The 17,974-nt window shown below is 44.0% G+C and overlaps 1 pseudogene; it reads left to right on the forward strand.

Annotated features, from left to right (window-relative positions):
• The first annotated feature begins 178 nt into the window (after positions 1-178).
• On the forward strand, positions 179-17,974 carry LOC123999833 (annotated as a pseudogene).

The following is a 17,974-nucleotide window of genomic DNA, read 5'->3' on the forward strand; positions in this document are numbered from 1 at the left end:
TAGTTCCCCAATACAGGCTGACACAGTTACTCCAAGTGCTGGTTGTCGAAGGAGTTTATCTTTCATAATGTGGGTCCAGACATGAATCCTGCGGAGGGAAAATATTATGAGTATTTATTATAGAAATGCCTAAACCATCAAAACATGGTCATTTTGAGCAATAGGTCTGTAGCGCACAATGTCATCAGTACCCTCTGGTAAGTAGTGATGGTGCATTTGCAAAGAGAAACTATCACAGAGCAACCTCAAGGCTTAATGCTGCTGACCCAAGAGTATTGGATCATATGATATTCTGTCCCAAGACCAGTCAATAATAAAGTGAGTGATTTGATGACTTACCCATAGCTTTCTTTATGGCTTTGGAAATCTCCCTCTGTTTCTTACCACAGCCCTGGAAAGGAATAACACCTTGTTAAAATGACATGACAGCCTCTGGTGATGTGATATGAACATGTTTAGTTTTATCTGACCAAGTACTCGCATGTTATGTGCCTACTGTAAATTCTTCCTGTGTGGGGGTTTATATACAAGGACAGCAGCTATTGGAAAGAAGTTTGGATTATATGCATTTTGTAATTAAACATTGCTCAATTGCATCTCTGCTCATCAGTATGGTATTATGTACTGTAGTCTGACAGACCTGAACATTCTTGAAGTCCACTGTGATGTCACAGAATGCAGCCCTTCTGTGGTTGTTCATATGGATTCTCCATCCACAATGGTTGGGGAGATAAATGTACATAAAGTTATGTGAATCCATCCAACAATGTAGTTGCCATAGACGTTGTAAAGAAATGAGACAGCTTCAAATCCTGTTTAAAACTTTAATGTTCGTCATGTGGAATGTCACATTATGTGCACTAAGAGTACATAAGAATCAAATTATATTTGCATTTTCAAATGTCATCCGAAACCCAATTATTCCATCCATATAGTTTTTCTTTGTGCACTCTTCCTAGATGGATAGCTAGCTAATAGTAACGTTACATATGCAGATTTTCATCGTTCTTCTGGACTACATTAGACGAGCCTGGGATACTTCTGAGACATTGTTCTGCGATAAGAGTAAAGAAGACATTAGCTTACATCAAATATAGAGTTTACTCTGGCCAGCTAGCTAGTATATTAGCCAGCAGATCCGACCCGTTTGCTTACATAGGGTCGGACAGCATTCCTGTGTAGATTAAGGTACAAATCTGTCGTTCTGCCCCTGAACAGGCAGTTAACCCACTGTTCCTAGGCCGTCATTGAAAATAAGAATTTGTTCTTAACTGACTTGCTTGGTTAAATAAAGGTAAAATAAAAAAATAAAAATTAAGACACCGCGGAACTGGAAAAAAATATATGGTTTGGGAAATGTACATCAATCCAGGGATGACAAATGCTTTGTACTCCGAAATGTCTCATTATCCCAAATATTACAGCACTGGCTCTGTGGTTTCTTAATCTACACAGGAATGACGTCCGACCCCAATGCAGCTGTAAGTAAACGGGTCGGATGCTGGATAGTTAGCTAGTTTATAGGACACATGTGGCTAGTTAACGTTAGCTAGCAATGGATGGCATAGCTACAGTTAGAGGTTAGCCATTTGGCTAGCTAATACTAGGTTATCTTAATCATTACAAACGTCAGTATGATTGTGCTTTTATCCCTAGCAATGATTTGTATACACAATAATAAAACTGCATTCTTATATTTTCCTTCAAGCCGTGAAATGTTTCATTATAAAGATCGGACAGCAAGCATTTTTAACCTGCTGTGTTAAGAAAACAACACTGACGTCACTTCCTGTTCAAGTTTAAATGTTGGTGCACGATCAGTAGTTCCTCCCAAAATTAATGGTTTTCAAAGTGATAGTTTGTTAAATTTCCATATAACACATCTTAATACTTGCTGATAATAAATATAATGAATCTAAAATATTAAAATATGGTACTGCAAATATGAACTAATTGTATCACTGTCAAAATAATAAATAGTCTATTTACTCCACTGGACTCAATTTGAAGTTAGATTTATATATTTACTCGTCTCTGATGGGCTAATCCATTAAATAAACGCATGTTTACTAGTAAAGCATTAGACAAATCTAAACGGATCCAACTCTAATTCATTACATTAGGTATGTGTTGCTAACATAAAATTCTTAAAAAACCTACTATGTGATTTTCTGGATTTTTTTCCATCAGTTTGTTTGTCATAGTTGAAGTGTACCTATGATGAAAATTACAAGCCTCTCATCTTTTTAAGTGGGAGAACTTGCACAATTGGTGGCTGACTAAATACTTTTTTGCCCCACTGTATATGGTGAATAGCTTTCTGCCCCTTTTCCCTGTCTAATTGCATGTCCTCACTATAGTTCTGTGTCAATTTTACCATGTTTTACCACTTTTTAAAAGTGTGTGGTTGTCTTGAGTAATTGGATTTATTGCCCAGCTTCATATTACAGAGGATCATAATTAATGCTCTCTTCTATTTCAGAATGGCAGAAGAACTGTCTAAACCTGGACTCAGTTCAGCAGAGGAGAAACCTCATCTACTCTCTGCCCACCTGCGAGATTCTCATCCTCAAAGAGCTTCTATGCAGAAAGAGGGATGTCCTTTTCATCCTGCCATACATATCTCTAGTGCAGGAGAAGGTATTGTGGTCATTATATTATGTTCACAAAATATCTATAATTCCCCTTTCATCCAACTACACAGGGATTATTATCCAACATTTTAGTATTTGAGGTCACATTTGGGTTAGGAAATTGTCACAAAACTCATGCCAATGGCAAATCTGAGCACTGTATTGCATGCATTTCAAGGTTTGAGGGTTGGCCAGTTTTGGCCTGGAGCGGGACTTCATGGTGGAGGAGTATGCTGGCAGTAAGGGCAGGTTCCCTACAGTGAAGAGAAGGGGCAAGTTGTACATCGGCACCATAGAGAAGGCCCACAGCCTGGTCAACTCCCTCAGAGGCCATCAGACTGGACAATGTGGGGCTGGTGGTTGTTGACAAGGTATGCAAATATCTTATTACATAAACATCTAAGACATTATCATTGGCAAATATAGAATAGCCACTCACAAAACACTAAAAGTGAATCCTCTGATGCATTGTGTATTTGATGCAATCAATTATATTATACAGTAGTGTGTAATTATTTCTCTGTTTTTATTAGCTCCACATGTTGGGTGATGGAAGCAGAGAAGCTATCATTGAGATGACTCTAGCCAATGTGCTCTATGTCAGCAGTAATTCTGACTGCTATTTTTACTCTCATCATGTTCATAGAGATTTTTTGAAAAATGTATTTTCTCCTTTACACTGAGTCAACTCAGATCATTGGACTGAGTGCTACACTGGGCAATGTCCAAGATCTTCAGAGATTTCTGAGCGCAGATAACTACACTAATGACTTCATACTGGTTTGTAATTTCCTAACCATAGGCTTGATATACGCAGTGCTATTTTATCCTCTGTGGTATGCCTACTTCTTGTTTGAGAGTCTACATGCAACATGAAAATCACCAACATATATATTCTTTGAAACCTTACTTAAAATGGATACAAGTTAGACTGCGGGTTGTATACTGCTTTGTCTCTGTGATTGTAGGCCACTGATAACCATGGTGTTTGTTTCAGGTCGAACTGAATGAGTATGTTAAACTGAAGGACAGCATATACGAGGTGGACCCAAAAGAGGAGGAGTGTTTCTTGGCTCCTAAACTTTAAGGCATGTTCATCCATTTTATTTTGAAGAGTCATCATATTTTATATGGTCCGAAGGGGGTGTGGTATATCGCCAATATACTACGGCTAAGGGCTGTTCTTATGACGCGGAGTGCCTGGATACAGCCCTTAGCCGTGGTATATTGGTAATATACCACAAACACACAGGTTCCTTATCTCTATTATAAACTGGTTACCAACATAATTAGAGCAGTACAAATAAATGCTTTGTCTTACCCGTTGATTACGGTCTGATATACCACGGTTTCAGCCAATCATCATTTAGGGCTCTAACTACCCGGTTTATAATGAAATATATACTTGTCTTCAGTACCAGGCAGTCGGCTGTTGAAGGCTGACACATTGTATTTGAAGTCTTAACACCTGACTAATCCTTCTGTTTTCCAGTGCAATGCAGAAGATCGATCAGGATCATATTGTTGCCTTGGTAACTGAGGTCATTCCAAGCCAGCCAGTCGTGCCTTGTTTTCTGTCCCACCAAGAAAAATGGTGAGAACTTGGCTGAGATGATCTGCAAATACCTGAAAAAGTAAGAGACATATCTTTGTATCCCTCCTCTCTGTATTCCAAATCATGGTAAGCCTGCCCAGTGGCTGTGATTGTGTGGATTGTGATTGATCCAACATGCCACTTCTTCTTGAATTCTCCAGGGACTTTATCCAGTGCAAGCAGGCAGAGAAGGCTGTGTTGCTGGGGGTGCTAAGGAGCAGTGGGAACGGCTCCCTGTGTCCGGTGCTCAAGAAGACAGTGCCGTATGGCCTGGCCTATCACCACAGTGGGATGACCAGTGAGGAGAGGAAGCTGGTGGAAGAGGCTTACTCTGCTGGGATTCTCTGTCTCCTCACCTGCACCTCCACACTGGCTGCAGGGATCAACCTACCTGCTCGGAGGTAAGCCAAAGCAAAGAAGCTAACCTGTTTCAGACTACTTTACTGCTACTAAGGCTACTAGGAATAGCTGTTCTCACATGCGACATGTCATAACATAAGTTGCATCTCTATGTTAGATAATGGCAGTTCTTATAGACTTAATTGGATCCATCATTGTGTGTTTGAACCAGGGTGATTCTGCGTTCTCCGTACATGGCAGTAGACTTCCTGAAGAGGAGCCAGTACAAGCAGATGGTGGGGAGGGCTGGAAGGGCCGGGATAGACACTCATGGAGAGAGCATCCTCATCCTACAGGACAAAGACATGGTAAAGAGCAACAACCGTAAACATGTGCATGTAGTACTATGTAATGACATTGGGTCCTTATGTTTGCACATTCTGACAGACTCATCTAATGCATTGTTCCTGTCCACCTTTTTGTATTTTCAGGTCAAAAAGCTTCTGTCTGCACCAATGGAGATCTGTAAAAGCAACCTAATGCATGATAACGGAAAGGGTGTCCTGAGTCTCATCCTATCAGTCATTGGATTAAATGTGAGCACTTCTTGAAGAATTTCCATAAGTGAATTCCAGAAAAATCCAGTTTCCTTTTTTAATGTGTCTTTTTAGCAAAGAACTTGGTCTTTATTAATGAATTAATTATATGGTTTTTCTGTTTGTTTTCTTTGTCTCCCTTCAGATCACGAACAGCTTAGAGCAGGTCATGGACTTCATTGTCTGTCCAGAAGAAACAGGTGTGCATGGAGAGGAGCCTGTAGGAGGTGACACAGGTGTGTGTTGAGCTGTTGAAAAAGAAAGGCCTTGTCACTGTGTCCACAGATCCACAGGATAGGACTCTGCAGGTCACCAAGCTAGGAAGAGCTACTTACAAAGGTGAACTACTCTCAAACACATTCCATTTCTATTCCCATACCAGGACATTGTTAGTTAGCTTTCTGTGCTAATCTTGCTATTTTGTAGAAAGCCCTTGTTAATACTAGCCAGATGGCCACAGCTGTTTTTAAATCATCATAATATCAATACTAGCTACTTTGGTTAGCTAGCTTGGAGGAAGTATTTAGTGTTGCGTGCATTGCGTCTGTGCATTTAGCTAGCTACCATCCCATAGCCTACATCACATATGAAGTGTGACTGGCTCATCCATGGATGTATGGAGAAAATTCCCTCTTTTTCCTTTTTGTTGTCACTGCTATTTGCTCCCCCATGTGGGGATTCATGCTCTTGTTTTTGCTCAAAGTTAAGTTGTTGGCCACTGACGAGTATTGCGATTCTACAAGTAAAAATTATATTTTCTTAACTCGGCAAGCAGCAGGTACCGCTTTTGTTTTAGCAAGAGAAGGAACAGCCTCCCAGTGTGATAAGTTCCTATTGCCAGTCTTTTGACAGTGAGATTCTCAGTGTGTTTCATGCTTAGAAATCCTTCAATCCTTTTACAGATACATGTTTTTTCTATGAATCAATCCTACACTCTTAAGTGTGTCTGCCCTCTCCTCCTCAGGCTCAGTGGATCTGACCTACTCTGGGGTCCTGTAAAGAGACCTGTCTAAAGGCCTGGAGAGCCTGATGCCAGGTAGACCAGGTGGAGGAAACTATCCAGCAACACCCAATGACATGGTCTCCCAGTGCAAGCCTGATTGGATGATCTACTTCAGATAGGTTAGAGCCTTTATGTGCTCCTTAATTCTTTATTTTTAATAATTTATACACTACCGTTCAAAAGTGTAGGGTCACTTAGAAATGTCCTTATTTTTAAAAGAAAAACATTTTTTTTGTCCATTAAAATAACATACAATTGATCAGAAATACAGTGTAGACATTGTTAATGTTGTAAATTACTATTGAAGCTGGAAACGGCAGATAAAAAAAATATATACAGTGGGGCAAAAAAGTATTTAGTCAGCCACCAATTGTGCAAGTTCTCCCACTTAAAAAGATGAGAGAGGCCTGTAATTTTCATCATAGGTACACTTCAACGATGACGGACAAAATCAGAAAATAAATCCAGAAAATCACATTGTAGGATTTTTAATGAATTTATTTGCAAATTATGGTGGAAAATAAGTATTTGGTCAATAACAAAAGTTTCTCAATACTTTGTTATATACCCGTTGTTGGCAATGACAGAGGTCAAACGTTTTCTGTAAGTCTTCACAAGGTTTTCACACACTGTCGCTGGTATTTTGTCCCATTCATCCATGCAGATCTCCTCTAGAGCAATGGTGTTTTGGGGCTGTTGCTGGGCAACATGGACTTTTAACTCCCTCCAAAGATTTTCTATGGGGTTGAGATCTGGAGACTGGCTAGGCCCAATGTGATTTTCTGGATTTTTTTCTCATTTTGTCTGTCATAGTTGAAGTGTACCTATGATTAAAATTACAGGCCTCATCTTTTTAAGTGGGAGAACTTGCACAATTGGTGGGTGACTAAATACTTTTTTGCCCCACTGTATATATACTGTATTTTTTTTAAATGGAATATCTACATAGGCGTACAGAGACCCATTTATCAGCAACCATCACTCCTGTGTTCCAATGGCACGTTGTGTTAGCTAATCCAAGTTTATCATTTTAAAAGGCTAATTGATCATTAGAAAACCCTTTTGCAATTATGAGCACAGCTGAAAACTGTTGTTCTGATTTAAAGAAGAAATAAAACTGGCCTCTGGAGAGTCAGCATTTGTGGGTTCCATTACAGGCTCAAAATGGCCAGAAACAAAGGACTTTCTTCTGAAACTCGTCAGTCTATTCTTGTTCTTAGAAATGAAGGCTATTCCATGTGAGAAATTGGCAAGAAACTTTTGATCTTGTACAATGCTGTGTACTACTCCCTTCTCAGAGCAGAGCAAACTGGCTCTAACCAGAATAGAAAGAGGAGTGGGAGGCCACGTTGCACAACATAAAAAAAGCATCCCGGAGTCGCCTCTTCACTGTTGATGTTGAGATGGGTGTTTTGTAGGTACTATATAATGAAGCTGCCAGTTGAGGACTTGAGGCGTCTGTTTCTAAAACTAGACACTCTAATGTACTTGTCCTCTTGCTCAGTTGCACATCGGGGCCTCCCACTGCTCTTTCTATTCTGGTTATAGCCAGTGTGCGTTGTTCTGTGAAGGGAGTAGTACACAGCGTTGTACAAGATCTTCAGTTTCTTGGATTACATTAAGGGGAAACATGTAAATGGCTTGGAATGGCTTAGTCAAAGCCCAGACCTCAATCCAGTTGAGAATCTGTGGTAGGACTTATAGATTGCTGTACACCACCGGAACCCATCCAACTTGAAGGAGCTGGAGCACTTTTGCCTTGAAGAATGTGCAAAAATCCCAGTAGCTAGATGTGCCAAGCTTATAGAGACATGCAGCTGTAATTGCTGCAAAAGGGGGCTCTACAAATTATTGACTTTGGGGGGTGAATAGTTATACACGCTCAAGTTAATTTTTGTTGTCTTATTTCTTGTTTGTTTCACAAAATATTTTGCATCTTCAAAGTGGTAGGTATGTTGTGTAAATCAAATAATACCAGGTTGTAAGGCAACAAAATAGGAAAAATGCCAAGGAGGGTGAATACTTTCGCAAGCCACTGTATATACAGGGTGTACCGGTACTAAGTCAATGTGTGGGGGTACAGGTTAGTCGATGTAATATGTACATGTATGTAGGGGTAAAGTGACTATGCATACATAATAAACAGTGAGTTGCAGCAGTGTTAAAAAAAGGGGCTCAATGCAAATTGTCCAGGTAGCCATTTGATTAGCTGTTCAGCAGTCTTTTGTCTTGGGGGTAGAAGCTGTTAAGGACCCTTTTAGACCTAGACTTGGTGCTCCGGCACCGCTTGCCGTGCTGTAGCAGAGAGAACAGTCTATGACTAGAATGGCTGGAGTCTGGCATTTTTAGGGCCCTTCTCTGACACCGCCTGGCATAGAAGTCCTGGATGGCAGGAAGCTTGGCCCTAGTGATGTACTGGGCAATACGCACTACCCTCTTTAGCGCCGTTCAGTCAGATGCCAAGCAGTTACCATACCAGGCAGTGATGCAACCAGTCAGGATGCTCTCGATGGTGTAGCTGTAGAAATTTTTGAGAATCTGAGGACACATGCCAAATCTTTTCAGTTTCCTGAGGGGGAATAGGTGTTGTCGTACCCTCTTCACGACTGTCTTGGTGTGTTTTGGACTATGATAGTTTGTTGATGTGGACAACTTGGAACTTGAAGCTCTTGATCTGCTCCACTACATCCCCGTCAATGAAATGGGGGCGTGCTTTGGTCTCTTTTTCCTGTAGTCCACGATCATCTCCTTTGTCTTGATCACGTTGAGGGAGAGGTTGTTGTCCTGGCACCACACTCCCAGTCGTGGGTGATCAGGGATTACAGGAGAGAACTAAGCACGCACCCCTGAGGGGCCCCTGTGTTGAGGATCAGCGTGGCATATGTGTTGTTGCCTACACTTACCACCTGGGGGTGGTTTTTCCAACAATTGTTAACAGACAGATTATTTCACTTATCACAATTCCAGTGGGTCAGATGTTTACATACACTATGTTGACTATGCCTTTAAACAACTTGGATAATTCCAGAAAAGTATGTCATGGCGTTAGAAGCTTCTGACAGGGTAATTGACATCATTTGAGTCAATTGAAGGTTTACCTGTGGATGTATTTCGAGGCCGACATTCAAACTCAGTGCTTCTGCTTGACATCATGGGAAAATCTAAAGAAATCAGCCAAGACCCCAGGAAAAATCATTCTAGACCTCCACAAGTCTGGTTCATCCTTGGAAGCAATTTCCAAACGCCTGAAGGTATCTCTTTCATCTGTACAAACAATAGTACGCAAGTATAAACACCATGGGACCACATAGCCGTCATACCGCTCAGGAAGGAGACGCGTTCTGTCTCCTAGAGATTAACGTACTTTGGTGCGAAAAGTGCAACTCAATCCCAAAATAACCGCAAAGGACCTTGTGAAGATGCTGGAGGAAACAACAGGTACAAAAGTATCTATATCCACAGTAAAACAAGTCCTATATCGACATAACCTGAATGCCAACTCAGCCAGGAAGAAGCCACAGCTCCTACACCATCTTAATAAAACCAGACTACGGTTTGAAACTGCACATGGGGACAAAGATCATACTTTTGGAGAAATGTCCTCTGGTCTGATGCAACAAAATTGGAACCGTTTGGCCTTAATGACCATCGTTATGTTTGGAGGAAAAAGTGGGAGGATTGCAAGCCGAAGAACACCATCCAAACTGTGAAGCACGGGAGTGGCAGCATCATGCTGTGGGGGTGCTTTGCTGCAGGAGGGACTGGTGCCTTTCACAAAATAGATGGCAACACGAGGGATGCAAATGGTGTGGATATATTGAAGCAACATCTCAGACATCAGTCAGGAAGTTAAATCTTGGTTGGAAATGGGTCTTCCAAATGGACAATGACCCCAAGCATACTTCCAAAGTTGTGGAAAAATGTCTGAAGGACAACAAAGTCAAGGTATTGGAGTGGCCATCACAAAGCCCTGACCTCAATCCTATAGAAAATTTGTGAGCAGAGCTGAAAAAGTGTGTGAGTGCAAGGAGGCCTACAAACCTGACTCGGTTACACCAGCTCTGTCAGGAGGAATGGCCCAAAATTCACCCAATGCATTGTGGAAACTTGTGGAAGGCTACCCAAAACATTTGACCCAAGTTAAACAATTTAAAGGCAATGCTACCAAATACTAATTGAGTGTAAACTTCTGACCCACTGGGAATGTGATGAAATACATTTAAGCTTTCTACTATTACTCTGACATTTCACAGTCTTAAAATAAAGTGGTGATCCTAACTGACCTAAGACAATTACTTTTTACTAGGATTAAATGTCAGGAATTGTGAAACTGAGTTTAAATGTGTTTGGCTAAGGTGTATGTAAACTTCCGACTTCAACTGTAGGTATAACAGACTCAGACAGGGACAGGTTGAAAATATCAGTGACAACACTGGGTACACGTCCTGGTCATCCGTCATCCTTGTGATTGTTGACCTGTTTAAAGGTCTTACTCACATGAGCTACGGAGAGCATGATCACACAGTCGTCCAGAACAGCTGGTGCTCCAATGCATGTTTCAGTGTTGCTTGCATCGAAGCGTGCATAGAAGCAATTTAGCTTGTCTTGTAGATTTGTGTCACTGAGCAGCTCACAGCTGGGCTTCCTTTTGTAGTCTGTAATAAACTCAGCAAAAAAATAAACATCCCTTTTTCAGGACCCTGCTTTCAAAGGTAATTTGTAAAAATCCAAATAACTTCACATATGTTCACTGTAAAGGGTTTAAACACTGTTTCCAAATCTTGTTCAATGAACCTTAAACAATTAATGAACATGCACCTGTGGAACGGTTGTTAAGACACTAACAGCTTACAGACGGTATGCAATTAAGGTCACAGTTACGAAAACTTAGGACACTGAAGAGGCCTTTCTACTGACTCTGAAAAACACCAAAAGAAAGATGCCCAGGGTCCTTGCTCATGTACGTGAACATGCCTTAGGCATGCTGCAAGGAGGCATGAGGACTTCAGATGTGGCCAGGGAAATACAATGCAATGTCCTGTGAGATGCCTAAGACAGCGCTACAGGTAGACAGGACGGACAGCTGATCGTCCTCGCAGTGGCAGACCATGTGTAACAATGCCTGCACAGGATCAGTACATCCGAACGTCACACCTGCGGGACAGGTACAGGATGGCAACAACTGCCAGAGTTACACCAGGAACGTACAATCCCTCCATCAGTGCTCAGACTGTCTGCAATAGGCTGAGAGAGGCTGGACTCAGGGCTTGTTGGCCTGTTGTAAGGCAGGTCCTCACTAGACATCACCGGCAATATCACCTATGGGCAGAAACCCACAGTCGCTGGATCAGACAGGACTGGCAAAAAGTGCTCTTCCCTGACGAGTCATGGTTTTGTCTCACCAGGTTTGATGGTCGGATTCCCGTTTATCGCCGACGGAATGAGTGTTACACCGAGGCCTGTACTCTGGAGCGGAATCGATTTGGAGGTGGAAGGTCCGTCATGGTCTGGGGCGGTGTGTCACAGCATCATTGGACTGAGCTTTTTGTCATTGCAGGCAATCTCAACACTGTGCGTTACAGGGAAGACATCCCCCTCCCTCATGTGGTACCCTTCCTGCAGGCTCATCCTGACCTGACCCTCCAGCATGACAATGCCACCAGCCATACCGCTCGTCCTGTGCGTGATTTCCTGCAAGACAGGAATGTCAGTGGCCTGCCATGGCCAGCGACGAGCCCGGATCTCAATCCCATTGAGCACGTCTGGGACCTTTTGGATCGGAGGGTGAGGGCTTGGGACATTCCCCCCCAGAAATATCTTGGAACTTGCAGGTTTCTTGGTGGAAGAGTGGCGTAACATCTCACAGCAAGAACTGGCAAATCTGGTGCAGTCCATGAGGAGGAGATGCACTACAGTACTTAAGGCAGCTGGTGGCCACGCCAAATACTGACTGTTACTTTTGATTTTGACCACCTCTTTGTTCAGGGACACATTATTCAATTTCTGTTAGTCACATGTCTGTGGAACTTGTTTAGTTTATGTCTGTTGTTGAATTTTGTTATGTTCATACAAATATTTACACATTAAGTTAGCTGAAAAGAAACGCAGTTGACAGTGCTGAGTTTTTAATTTGCAAGCCTTGCCACATCCGATGAGCTTCTGACTCTGTGTTGTAGGATTCAATCTTAGTCCTGTTTTGACGCTTTGCCTATTTGATGGTTCGTCGGAGTGCTTGCGTCTTGTTGAGTGCGGTCTTACATTTACATTTACATTTACATTTAAGTCATTTAGCAGACGCTCTTATCCAGAGCGACTTACAAATTGGTGCATTCACCTTATGACATCCAGTGGGACAGTCACTTAACAATAGTGCATCTAAAACTTAGGGGGTGGGGTGAGAGGGATTACTTAACCTATCCTAGGTATTCCTTAAAGAGGTGGGGTTTCAGGTGTCTCCGGAAGGTGGTGATTGACTCCGCTGTCCTGGCGTCGTGAGGGAGTTTGTTCCACCATTGGGGGGCCAGGGCAGCGAACAGTTTTGACTGGGCTGAGCGGGAGCTGTACTTCCTCAGTGGTAGGGAGGCGAGCAGGCCAGAGGTGGATGAACGCAGTGCCCTTGTTTGGGTGTAGGGCCTGATCAGAGCCTGGAGGTACTGAGGTGCCGTTCCCCTCACAGCTCCGTAGGCAAGCACCATGGTCTTGTAGCGGATGCGAGCTTCAACTGGAAGCCAGTGGAGAGAACGGAGGAGCGGGGTGACGTGAGAGAACTTGGGAAGGTTGAACACCAGACGGGCTGCGGCGTTCTGGATGAGTTGAAGGGGTTTAATGGCACAGGCAGGGAGCCCAGCCAACAGCGAGTTGCAGTAATCCAGACGGGAGATGACAAGTGCCTGGATTAGGACCTGCGCCGCTTCCTGTGTGAGGCAGGGTCGTACTCTGCGGATGTTGTAGAGCATGAACCTACAGGAACGGGCCACCGCCTTGATGTTAGTTGAGAACGACAGGGTGTTGTCCAGGATCACACCAAGGTTCTTGGCGCTCTGGGAGGAGGACACAGTGGAGTTGTCAACCGTGATGGCGAGATCATGGAACGGGCAGTCCTTCCCCGGGAGGAAGAGCAGCTCCGTCTTGCCGAGGTTCAGCTTGAGGTGGTGATCCGTCATCCACACTGATATGTCTGCCAGACATGCAGAGATGCGATTCGCCACCTGGTCATCAGAAGGGGAAAGGAGAAGATTAATTGTGTGTCGTCTGCATAGCAATGATAAGAGAGACCATGTGAGGTTATGACAGAGCCAAGTGACTTGGTGTATAGCGAGAATAGGAGAGGGCCAAGAACAGAGCCCTGGGGGACACCAGTGGTGAGAGCGCGTGGTGAGGAGACAGATTCTCGCCACGCCACCTGGTAGGAGCGACCTGTCAGGTAGGACGCAATCCAAGCGTGGGACGCCGGAGATGCCCAACTCGGAGAGGGTGGAGAGGAGGATCTGATGGTTCACAGTATCGAAGGCAGCCGATAGATCTAGAAGGATGAGAGCAGAGGAGAGAGAGTTAGCTTTAGCAGTGCGGAGCGCCTCCGTGATACAGAGGAGAGCAGTCTCAGTTGAATGACTAGTCTTGAAACCTGACTGATTTGGATCAAGAAGGTCATTCAGAGAGATAGCGGGAGAGCTGGCCAAGGACGGCACGTTCAAGAGTTTTGGAGAGAAAAGAAAGAAGGATACTGGTCTGTAATTGTTGACATCGGAGGGATCGAGTGTAGGTTTTTTCAGAAGGGGTGCAACTCTCGCTCTCTTGAAGACGGAAGGGACGTAGCCAACGGTCAGGGATGAGTTGATGAGCGAGGTGAGGTAAGGGAGAAGGTCTCCGGAAATGGTCTGGAGAAGAGAGGAGGGGATAGGGTCAAGCGGGCAGGTTGTTGGGCGGCCGGTCGTTGCGAGATTTCATCTGGAGAGAGGGGAGAAAGAGGTCAGAGCATAGGGTAGGGCAGTGTGAGCAGAACCAGCGGTGTCGTTTGACTTAGCAAACGAGGATCGGATGTCGTCGACCTTCTTTTCAAAATGGTTGACGAAGTCATCTGCAGAGAGGGAGGAGGGGGGAGGGGCGGAGGATTCAGGAGGGAGGAGAAGGTGGCAAAGAGCTTCCTAGGGTTAGAGGCAGAAGCTTGGAATTTAGCGTGGTAGAAAGTGGCTTTAGCAGCAGAGACAGAGGAGGAAAATGTAGAGAGGAGGGAGTGAAAGGATGCCAGGTCCGCAGGGAGGCGAAGTTTTCCTCCATTTCCGCTCGGCTGCCCGGAGCCCTGTTCTGTGAGCTCGCAATGAGTCATCGAGCCACGGAGCGGGAGGGGAGGACCGAGCCGGCCTGGAGGATAGGGGACATAGAGAGTCAAGGGATGCAGAGAGGGAGGAGAGGAGGGTTGAGGAGGCAGAATCAGGAGATAGGTGGGAGAAGGTTTGAGCGGAGGGAAGAGATGATAGGATGGAAGAGGAGAGAGTAGCGGGGGAGAGAGAGCGAAGGTTGGGACGGCGCATACCATCCGAGTAGGGGCAGTGTGGGAGGTGTTGGATGAGAGCGAGAGGGAAAAGGATACAAGGCAGTGGTCGGAGACTTGGAGGGGAGTTGCAATGAGGTTAGTGGAAGAACAGCATCTAGTAAAGATGCGTATTGCCTGCCTTGTGAGTAGGGGGAAGGTGAGAGGGTGAGGTCAAAAGAGGAGAGGAGTGGAAAGAAGGAGGCAGAGAGGAAAGAGTCAAAGGTAGACGTGGGGAGGTTAAAGTCGCCCAGAACTGTGAGAGGTGAGCCGTCCTCAGGAAAGGAGCTTATCAAGGCATCAAGCTCATTGATGAACTCTCCGAGGGAACCTGGAGGGCGATAAATGATAAGGATGTTAAGCTTGAAAGGGCTAGTGACTGTGACAGCATGGAATTCAAAGGAGGCGATAGACAGATGGGTAAGGGGAGAAAGAGAGAATGACCACTTGCCACCACCCCGCTGACCAGACGCTCTCGGGGTGTGCGAGAACACGTGGGCGGACGAAGAGAGAGCAGTAGGAGTAGCAGTGTTGTCTGTGGTGATCCATGTTTCCGTCAGGGCCAAGAAGTCGAGGGACTGGAGGGAGGCATGGGCTGAGATGAACTCTGCCTTGTTGACCGCAGATTGGCAGTTCCAGAGGCTACCGGAGACCTGGAACTCCACGTGGGTCGTGCGCGCTGGGACCACCAGATAGGGTTGCGGCCACGCGGTGAGGAGCGTTTGTATGGTCTGTGCAGAGAGGAGAGAACAGGGATAAACCGACACATAGTTGACAGGCTACAGAAGAGGCTACGCTAATGCAAAGGAGATTGGAATGACAAGTGGACTACACGTCTCGAATGTTCAGAAAGTTAAGCTACGTAGCAAGAATCTTATTGACTAAAATGATTAAAATGATACAGTACTGCTGAAGTAGGCCAGCTGGCAGTGGGTGCGTTGTGACACTACACTAATCAAGTCGTTCCGTTGAGTGTAATAGTTTCTGCAGTGTTGCTATTCGGGGGCTAGCAGGCTAGCTAGCAGTGTTGTTTACGTTACGTTGCGTTAAAAGAACGACAATAGATGGCTAGCGAACCTAGAAAATCGCTCTAGACTACACAATTATCTTTGATACAAAGACGGCTATGTAGCTAGCTAAGTAGCTAGCTACGATCAAACAAATCAAACCGTTGTACTGTAATGAAAATGAAGTGAAAATGTGATACAACCTGTGAATGCGACCGGGTAGTTGAGTTCTATACAGAAGACGTTGGCTAGCGTTGGCTAGCTGTTGGCTAGCTAGCAGAGTCACCTACGTTAAGGACGACAAATAGCTGGCTAGCTAACCTCGGTAAATTAAGATAATCACTCTAAGACTACACACTCTAAACCTAAACAACACAATTATCTTGGATACGATGATACGATGATACGAAGACAGCAAAGACAGCTTAGTGCCAGTATTGGTGCCAGTATTGGTTTGTGATGGTAAATGGACAGCTACGAAAAATATAGATGAAAACTCTCTTGGTATTTAGTGTGGTCTACAGCTTATCATGAAATACTCTTACCTCAGGCAAGCAAAACTTTGAGACTTCTTTTAATATAAGATTTTGCGCACCAGCTGTTATTGACAAAAAGACAGACCACCACCCCTTGTCTTACCGGAAGTAGCTGTTTTGTCTTGCCGATGCACAGAAAACCCATCCAACTGTATATTATCCATGTCGTCATTCAGCCACAACTCTGTGAAACATAAGATATTCATTTTTAATGTCCTGTTGGTAGGATAGTCTTGAACGGTGCTCATCCAGTTTATTCTCCAGTATTTGCACGGTGGCCAATAGGACGGGTGGTAGAGGTGGGTTACCCACTTGCCGCCAAATTCTCACAAGGCCCCTGGATCTGCGTCCCCTATATCGGCGTCTCTTCTTCTTGCGAACAACGAATTTGGGCCTGGTCTGGTATCAGCAGTAAATCCTTCACTTCTGACTTATTAAAGAAAAAATCTTTCTCTAGCTCGATGCGAGTAGTCACTGTTCTGATATCCAGAAGCTCTTTTTGGTCATAAGAATTGGTCATAAGAGACGGTGGCAGAAAAATTTATGTACAAAATAAGTTACAAACAAACACGAAAAAACAGGCAAAATGGCACAATTGGTTAGGAGCCTGTAAAACGGCAGCCATGCCCTCCGGCGCCATTCTGATGTTTGGTATACTCAGTGAGTATGTCATTGGGGACCAGGCAAGCTAAATATAACTATCTTTGTCCCTCATGTCAGTGTTTCATAGAGGCACTCTAAAAATGGATCCATATCGTATGGATGATTATCATAAGAACATTGAGATTTCACCTCAGTGTAATAGGGTTTTGGGTTACTGCAAACACTTCTCAGTACTAAGAATAGCCCTTAAGTTTTATCTGCTCTTTGCCTTCCATTTTGACCTCACTGATCTCACTGTGTCCTCTCTCTGTTATCAGGAGCTGGAGGAGTTCTGGCCCTTCAACGCTCTCCTGACTGAGCTGACTCGCAGGCTGACCTACTGTGTCCAGGCCGAGCTCATCCCTTTCACGGAGGTAGCGGGAGTCATGGAGGTCAGACTTTAAAAAAATCTCTATTCATTTTATTGGCATTATATCATCCTCAAAATGGTGACAATGTCCTACTTACCTGTCAACAAAACGCCCCAAAAAACATATCCACATCTTAGGTATCCAGTTATAATTGTCCTAGCCAAGGTATGCAGGCATTGTTCCAGAAGTATTTTTGCATGCTGTAACCCTTTATCTGCTTTTGACAGGGAAGAGCCAAGCAACGGTACAACGCTGGATATAAGACGCTGGCTGACCTGGCCAACGCTGACCCAAACGTTCTTGTCAAGACTTTGGAGAACCTCTTCAAGAAACAAGCCAATCAGATTGTTGCTTCTGCAAAAGTATGACTGTTGTCAAATGCTTACACACACAATTGCGCTGTTTACGTCCTAAATCCATATAGAATAAATAAAAACATTGAATATCGTAGAAAAAGGGATTGTGATGAGACGTGACTATGATCATTGTCCTTTTTTGAGGTCTTCCTTTGTTTCAGATGCTGTTGAATGAGAAAGCTGATGCACTTCAGGAGGAGGTGGATGACTTGTTAATGATGCCTCTTGATCTCTCCTATTTGTAAATATGTTGCTGGGGTGGATTTATTTTGTAAACATTACTTTTATTTGGCCTTGTGTGTTAATATTGTTTGGTGTAACATATTGTTTATCAGAATGTATTAAAACATAATGTGTTTTACCTGTC

Source organism: Oncorhynchus gorbuscha, linkage group LG16 (genome assembly GCF_021184085.1).
Source record: "Oncorhynchus gorbuscha isolate QuinsamMale2020 ecotype Even-year linkage group LG16, OgorEven_v1.0, whole genome shotgun sequence".
NCBI lineage: Eukaryota > Metazoa > Chordata > Actinopteri > Salmoniformes > Salmonidae > Oncorhynchus > Oncorhynchus gorbuscha.